At 37.9% G+C, this 9,082-nt stretch overlaps 1 protein-coding gene across 2 annotated transcripts in view; it reads left to right on the forward strand.

The window, feature by feature from the left end:
• Window positions 1-8,560, forward strand: part of LOC131027024 (squamosa promoter-binding-like protein 3) — a 115,999-nt gene extending 107,439 nt beyond the window's left edge. The window contains exon 3 of one of the 2 annotated variants that reach the window (XM_057957030.2): window positions 7,953-8,560. The gene's annotated coding sequence lies outside the window, so the exon portion shown is untranslated. The remainder of the gene's footprint in view (window positions 1-7,952) is intronic. The other variant, XM_057957023.2, reaches the window with a different exon arrangement.
• The last annotated feature ends 522 nt before the right edge of the window (window positions 8,561-9,082 follow it).

A 9,082-nucleotide genomic window follows, 5' to 3' on the forward strand; every position in this document is an offset into this window, starting at 1 on the left:
GTCTTTCCCACTATATTCTTACAGCCATGTGTACTGAATAGCTCTTCAACAACATAACTCACAGCTCAAGATTTTCTCTTTGCTCTGATACCATACCAGATTTTGCAAATCAAGGTATTTGATTGCTTTGCAAAATCTGACAATTTCAAATCAAACTAAAAAAGGCAGGGGTAAGAAGGAAAAAGGGATAGAAATTCAAATTTCTAAGAACAATTACAAAAATAACTCCGTGCTGCATATTGACAAATTCCTCATATAACCAACTTCTGCTTCATCAATTTACTCACAACTACACAGAAATGGTTTGATCATCATTGGAAATGGAAAGATTTTTAGATTCAGAAAAGTCATTTGAATACTCAAATCTGGTGCAATTTAAATAAATCTCACAATTGAAGTAAAATGAATAAAAGGTTTAGACTAATCAGCAGGCCACTAATGGTATGAACCAGGAATTCATCAAATATCCTATAACATTTTATCATTAGAGGAACCATGTAAGCTATTGAAACCATGGACAGAACACCCAATCAATGTTTCCGTTTGTATTAATTTCTAAATAGCCATTATCTTTTGCTGATTCCACTCCTACTGCTGGATCTGCTAAAGACCAACACTGTTCAAATAGGAATGAATGCCTTATATAAGGAAGGCAGAGAAATTGAATTTACAATTAAGGGCAAGGATTCATCCGCTGCCATTGATTGAGATTACATAAACATTACAATTTTAATGCTTGTCACTCCCTTTAACCACATCAGTTACACTACTTGGACAATATGTCTTTTTTGGAAAAAGTCAAAAACAACTCCTTTGTTAAAAATAAAGAAGACAAAACTAACCTCTGCATAGCTGACTCAGCACCACACCTTGGCATCAAATTTCTAGACATTATTGAATTTTCACCCATTTTCAGTTACGTCTACTTTTTCCTAGAAAAGGAACATTTCCAAATCAAGGATTGCTGAAGGAAGACAAGATTCACAAGACAACATCAAAATGGGGAATTTCCAAGTTACGGATGCAAAGCGGACAATAGTGCAATGAGAAGGAATTTAAGTACAACAAGAAGAGATCATTTTTCCTAGAAAAAGACAAAACAACTCCCCCTTTTAGGCTTCTTGGAAAAAACACATTTGACAAACCTGGGACAATGAATCGTGGATCTGAAACAATTTCCCACGTAGGGAGAATCTGATCAAATATTAATCCAATCAGCTTTGTAAAACTTGCAAGTAAAGATAATATTTAAATTACTGGAACATTAACCAGTCCACCGTTTCACATTTATGCAAATAATCTTTGAAATCAGGGAGTCATTGATTAATACACATTAGAAGGCATCATATCATAAATCTGCTTAATTTGGCTGAAAGGAGCAATATAACACAATAAGAAACTAACAACTCAACCAAATTTATCATCACTACAAGTTTGGAGTGAAAAAGATACAAAGCATAATCATTCTTCTCAAGTAACCATTTTCATCTGTTTAATTTCATCTGTTTATATAATTCATTCAATTTCCAAAATTTGATACACATTTTGAACCGTAGATTTGGTTCACACATTGGCTTAATAGATAAAATTCATTATTAGCAATTTGCAAAGAATACCTCTACTTCTATAGTGAGGAGATATCAGAATGTCGAAATCTTCAACAGATTTCAAATAAAACACAAAAGAGATTTAAGGTATTGCAAGACGTTAGGATAAATGAGTCATTGTGGAAGTTTGGAGTAGAAAAGAATATATCCATATCCTGATTGAAACTCTTCAAGGTAGCCGTAGAACTAATGCAAAGGAAAAGTTAGTGGAGTTGCGAGATTTGAGTTTCCCAAGGTATTGAGGAAAAATGAGGTGAAGGAGGATAGTGTCGAAATGTCAAGGGGGATGGAATATATCTCATATGATGGAGAATTCATGCAATTAATAATGACTTGCAGTGGTTCACAAAGAAAGAGAATCCTACAAATATGACTCGAAATGGATGTCCCTGATAGTCCTAAAGTTCCACAATTGACAACTCTCAAACAATTGTAGGAATTTGGAATGTATACGGACATTGCGGAGATACAAAGGGGTCTGGGAAAATGTCTGGATATGTCTTACGTTTCTGCAATGCCAGTCAATAGTGGGATGTTGAGTGCCAATATTCTGCATCAAGCAAGCTTTAAAATTCATTTATGCAAACCTGTCCAATTTTGTGACAATTTTACACCAGATGGAATGCAGGAAAATCATTGGTGATGTAGATTATTTTTTTTTTCTTGGTCTGCTTTGTTGGAATTTTATATTGGACTATTCAATGGTCGATCACCATAAAGAATCATCGTTTAACCACTCACAAGGGTGAGTGTAAATGTAAGATCAGATGCTATATTGAAGTGCCCAATGTTCAAGATCTCTCCATTCTCATAAAACTCCTTTTATATTTGAAGATTGTAAACTTAAATGCAAGGTTATGGATATCATGGAGGTTTGAGCAGAAAATGACGTTGCATGAATTCATGGAGTGTGATGGAATTTTGAAATGCGCATTACTCACATCTATCAAATGGTGGATTGAATCTCCCCCATAATACAATTGCTCAAGCTTTCCGTTGGTTTAGATCTCTCCTCTTAAGAAGCTTATCGTGCAATGGGAAAATGGTGTATGATGGGGATTGTGGGAGATATGTTGTAGAGTAGGATAATTGTGGAAATATGCGGGTGATTGAGACATGTCTGAGTTGCTAATGGATGTTTGCAATAGTAGACCTACGATGACTTTAAAAAATACAGTGATGAGTAGTGGAACTTTGGATGTCTGTGGTTTAGGCTCATGAAGGTATTGCAAGAATATGCGAGGGTTTCAACATATCTCGATAGGGATTGATTTCTCGCAGTAGGAAATGAACAAGGTTGTAGTAGGAGATCGTCATGAGAGTTTGGAATAGTTGCAAAGATATTGGGTGTATCAGGACAAATCTTGATAGGAGCAAAATTCCACAATAGTTGGAGATTATTTTCTGTTTTAAGGGGGTGGTGATATGGATTTCAAAGAGGTGTTGAGGGGTGATGGAAGGTTGTGGGAATGATCACGGGATATAAACATATCTCCCACAAAGTCCCACAACAATAGGCCTTGAAGGTGATCTTAGAAGAAAAGTTGCGGGAATGGAAATGGACCAATAAAATGAGACACATGGCTATTGCAGGGATACAATTATATCATGGACATTTTCCAACGTACATGGAAACTCTGCAAGGTTTGGGGAAAAGGAGTCACATCCTTGCGAATTATGTCATACTTTGATGAAAGTAAAGAGAATGAAGGGGGGGTAGAAACTTAGGAGATGACAGATCCTAATAAGAATAAAAATCCTGGTCTTTTGAAAATGAGTGTCGCAAAAGTATGAAGGGAATATGAATATATCCATCTTCGCAACTTAAAAGGTTTGGCAAAATAATGGTTCCTTTATAAGAAAAAGTTTACATCTGATACGTATTCAGATTTCTGCTAAGCCCAAGAACCAAAATTTGTTACCTATTGATGCAATGCAAATTTACCTAGTGTATGCCTATTAACACTTTGACCCTCATCATTTTATGTTTCCAACATGTGTTATTATGTTCACTCGAATGGAGCAACATTCAATATCTATGTATGACTCAAAACAATACTTTAGGACCAATATTGATATGGGATTCATGATTGAAAATGACCAATTTCTGAAGCCAGGCTGACGTATCCAGATGCTTAAAAATGAGAAATAAGCCAACACACTGGACACACATAAACCTGCTTGATTACTCTTTCGAGCAAACAGTCACAATGAGAGGGCAAACTCCTATCCATCCACTGAACCCAAGTCATTAATGTTCACCTATGTGAAAAAATGTGGAGAGCACCAGGGAATACTCATGCAAGAAAGCCAAAATTTCAGGATCCTGAAGAGATTAGGACACTGCAGGGATTTGAGATGATATGAACAATGCAGGATTTTAGGAGTTATCAGGACTTTGTCCTTATAGGGTTGAATCACCGCAATTGAAAAATAAGTATAAAAGCTCTGGAATTTTGGGATTTTAAAGGTAAAAAGACTTTGCCCTTGTTGGTAGGAAATCCTGGAATTAGGAAATAATCTGAAAGTCTTTATGATGCAACCTTTTAAGATGCAAGGGCATTTAAAGCACTTATGATTCAATCCTTAGATAATGAAAATCCATTCCTAGACCAAATTAAACCCTTCTAAAATCTTGCAAATCATTATTCAACATAAACACTCTCTCAAGAGCCAAAGCCAGGAACTGAGGACCAAAACCAACAAACTACACAAAAGCAAAACAAAAGAGGGGTCCCTGTTTTCAACGGGGCGTGTGTGCAAGGGGCACAACAGAGGGGATACCTTTCTCTATAAAATGACAATCCTTATAGGGGACCCCTAGAGAATCAGGCTAATGACTTTGTTCTTTCAGCATGCTATAGACATTGAAGGCAGTAAGCACCTGTTGGACACAACATTTTACTCAAATGAGGCAGATAAATGAGATGATGTTGCTCTTTGCATGGTATTATCAAAGCATCCCAACACCCAACTTCAGTCTAGACCAATTGGATCTGTTTCTTTTCAGTGATGTGGCCTTCCCCTTATCTAGCGTGAGGATCATAAAAGCACCCTTGCACTACTAAACATTTTTTCTCCTCCCACTAAAGGTTCATTGTTTGTGGGAACTTGCGGCCAAAATTTTGACTCAGATTGGGACTTGACAAAAACTTGGAATATTACAAATATATATAAACTTATAAATACAGATAAATTACATGCGAAATATTGTTAAAAGAATGAACTTAACTCTTGCATATCTAGGAAATATGTTTTAAAATTGTTCAAATCCACAGTAATGGAATTTTAATTTTTTTAAAAAAGAAATTAAAACTGAAAATAAAGTAGTTTTTCTGCTAGCTGAAAAGTTTTTGGAGATTACTTGGTAAAAAGTTAGCCAAAGTCTTGCCAAACTTGGTGTAGAATTATTGTGTGAGTAACTCATTGACTAGTTTTGACCTGGGAGTCAGCGAGTTGTAAAGTTTTTGAACTATGGCTGTGGGTGTTAGAAAGGTTCTAGGTGGTATTACTGACTTTCTTTTTGGGATTGTCCAGTCTAGTTCCAATGAAATTTATTTGATCTTGCATCTACCAAATGGTTATAGATGATGATATTGGTTCTTCTGGCCTGAGCCAAGCCTTGATACAAACATGTGACTTTGATGCTTTCTTTCCATGGTTCCTTGATTTCATTATCATCCGCTTTATGCTTCATTTAGTGTCATTTTCTCAGAATAATGATTTATAGTCATTTTGTTTGTATGGTTTTGGCGTTTAACCACTATGGATTCACTCTCATGACATGCTTATATCCTTTTGTGCTTAGCATTGAGTTGCTTTTTATGCTTCAGACCTAGAGTTCTTTTACCTTCACACTTTTACTTATACCTGGATGTACTTTTCAAGCCCTATTGACCTACTTTTTTTCATATATTAACATTAATATAATTTCTATCCAACCCTTTAAAAATGCAATTATTTGATCATTGTTCTTGTCTTTTGAATCATGTGTTTTCAATATAATTTTGGCAAGGAGGTTGATAAAAATATTAGCATGCAACTGTCAAATAATGATCAAAATGATGAATAGTTCCCTGGCAGCTATATAGCATGACCAGTATAAGAACAAAAGAGAGCAATAATGGATACCAACTGTACCTGTGTGAATTGAGGGTGTTGAAACTATTGATGATATTGATGTTGAAAACAATATTTACATAGTAAAAGAATAACATTTTGAGGCGATCGAGGAGCCTACCTGCATAGCAATCGAGGTGTGAGGCGAGGGATGTGATGGGGGAGGGGGGAGAGTACCCAACGGCTAGGCGGAAGAGGCTGCAAGGTCACCTCGGAGCGGTCTAAGCATCAGGCATGCTTGGGACGACTACCAGTGCCAAACCCTTATCTCGAGATGCGTCTGATACAGAGAACATTCCGAGGCGGCTGAGCAGCCTCCCCGCAAAGCAATCGGGGGGGGGAGGGGGTGTGTGTGTGTGTGAGGAGATGGATGCAGCGGGGATGACTCGACAACTAGGTGGAAGAGGCTGCAAGGTCGCCTCGGAGCGGTCTAAGGATCGGGCGTTTTGGGGTGACTACCAGTGCCAATCCCTTCGCCCGCAATGCGTCCGATACAGAGAACATTCTGAGGCGACCGAGGAGCCTCCCCGCATAGCAATCGGGGTGTGAGTCGGGGAGGATGTGGCGATGAGGACCCAATGGCTAGGTGAAAGAGGCTACAAGGTCGCCTCGGAGCGGTCTAAGGACTAGGCGTGCTTGGGGGGACTACCAGTGCCGTCCCCTTCTCCCGATGCATCCGATACAGAGAACATTCTGAGGTGACCAAGGAGCCTCCCCGCATAGCAATCGGAGTGTGAGGCGAATGATGCGGCGATGAGTTCCCAAAGGTTAGGTGGAAGAGGCTCCAAGGTCGCCTCAGAGCGATCTCCATATCGGGTGCGTTTGGGCCGACTACCAGTGCCGACCCCTTCTCACGCAGTGCGCCCAATAAAGAGAGCGAACTGAGGCGGCCAAGGAGCTCGTCCTCATAACAATCAGGGTGTGAGGCGGAGGATTGGGCGGGGAACCCCTTGGGATGCAATCAGGGTGTGAGGCGGAGGATTGGGTGGGGAACCCCTTGGGATGCGGCTGAAGCAGTGCCCAGGGGGGATTGGATCGCGGAACCATATCAAGAGACCCAAGTGCTATACGGGGGGCTCGGATCAAATTACTGACTTGGCCACGACAAAGACGCGTAGGAACGACTACCAGTGCTGAACCACTCCTGCAATTGCGTCCATACCGAGACCAATAGGCTATTTAGTTAAAATTCCAGATTCGTTGTTTGCAGTCAGCACAAATACTATGTAGTTAAAATTTTGGATTTTGAATGGGAATATCGAGAAAATATTAACAGCTTGATATGAGAAGAACACACTATTGGATGCAAAATTTGGTAATTAAGGACAGGAACATGGATGCATTTCAGCTGAAGGCATTCACATCATCTCTGATGCAGAATTGTGAAATGTGTGGATATCTTCGGAATGACACTGCAAGGTCAAGTTATATTCAGCTGAGGTCATGAGTACCATGTTATAGGTGGGAATCAAATTAAAAAGAAATCTGTGTAGGAAAAATTGAAAATATTCAGGCACAACAAGATCATCGTGAATTTCCCACCAACAAAAGCCATCCAAAATATTCATAAAAGATATAAATGCCGTTCCATCTGTCCATCAACAAGGAATTTTTTGAAAAATGATTCAAGGATGAAGCATTTCAATGGGAAATGACTAATAATATGCCTACTTATAATACATCTAACTATTAATAATTAACATTTATTGAATAACAAAACATTAATGTTCATAGAATCGTAAACAATCAGTGTGACTGGTGATTTTAACCTTTCCAGGCAGAAATATGTTAATGACCTGTGATATTAGTTATAGCATCATCGATTAGTGCATAAGTGTTTACCAAACGATTCCTTATCTGTAACCTGATCATGTGAAGAGGTTATATAAAGCTTTTGAGTTTTGATCTTTTGATCAGTTCTGCTCAATTTTTTAGGGCAACAGTGGCAAGGTATACTTTCACTCTGGTTTTGATTAGACTTCTCCTAGTCTATTGTGGTGGCTACATTAAAAATCCTGGCAATGTAATATTGTGTTTATCCAGTTTCTATGTTCAGCTTGCTTACTGCTGATTTTCCTGTTATGTGAACGCTAACTGTTTTGGATTCTGTTTGTAGCAATACTGATTACCTACTTAAGTCGTTTGTTTTATCTGATAGTTCTGTACTTGAGGGACTTTACTCTACAGATAAATTTGTTTGAATATTGCAACCTTGTTTGCTTACAGGATGTTCTTGAATGCATTTTTCTCTACAGATTCCATGCCTTAGTAGAATTTGATGAAGCAAAAAGGAGTTGTAGGAGACGGCTGGCTGGTCACAATGAGCGCCGTAGAAAGCCTCCCTCTGATTCCTCAGCTGACAGATTGGATGCAAACAGCCATCATAGTAATAATTGGCTGACATATGGAGGAGTCTAGCCATATGTGAGATGTTAATTTGCAAAGAGATTAAAATCCATTAGATTCTGGATGTGCTCTCTCTCCTCTGTCATCTCTTGGCTCAGCTCTTTGTGCACAAGAAGCATGACCAGAGCTTTAATTATGATCAAATTTGGACAATCTTGACCATAAGTTGTAAGTCATAATACCCATGGATTTTTATTATCAGAATTTATACAAAGTTTGCTAGTCTAGAATTGATAAAACTCACTTTGTATGTTAACGTTTGAATCTTGTCTATGCGATCATTTTAGACTTCGGAGAATTTTTAATTTTATAATGCAACTATTAGGAGCATGCTGTTACCATAGTGCGTGGTGGTTTCTGACAAAATGTTTTTCTGGTACCATATGTCATGACTTATAAAGGTAACTAAATGTATATTTTGGTCCTTAGGTGTTCGGTTTTATCTTTTGAGCCGCTTCCCAGATTGTCCTTGTAGATATCAAATTGTGCTTATTCCATACTCCATAGTTATCTACCGCATCTTCTTCCTGTATTATTTGTTGTTCTTATGCAGGGGTATCTTTCTCTTTTCATTTTACTTATGATTTCACATGCTAGTCAGTTATATTGCATACATCCACTTCATTCATCATCTGTTTCTCTAAACCACATCCCATTGTTATTTACAAAGTATCATATTGGTCACGATCTCATGCTTGATAAATGTAGTTTTCGTGATTAGATCAGTAGCTCACTCAAAATTGTTTAATCTCGAAAAAATAATAGAAATTTGTACATGCAGAAATCATTTTATCTAATTTTTTTTTTCTACCAAAGTTAGATTGAAAGAGAGCTTAAATCAAATCCCTGGTGAAAACCCAAGAGAAGTTGAAAAGGAAACTTGTCTTGCTGTATGTCAAAGTAAATGGTAAAATGGTTAGAAAATCTTTGTTTGACAAAGGAGTAGACAT

The sequence above is a fragment of the Cryptomeria japonica genome, chromosome 2, assembly GCF_030272615.1.
Source record: "Cryptomeria japonica chromosome 2, Sugi_1.0, whole genome shotgun sequence".
Lineage (NCBI taxonomy): Eukaryota > Viridiplantae > Streptophyta > Pinopsida > Cupressales > Cupressaceae > Cryptomeria > Cryptomeria japonica.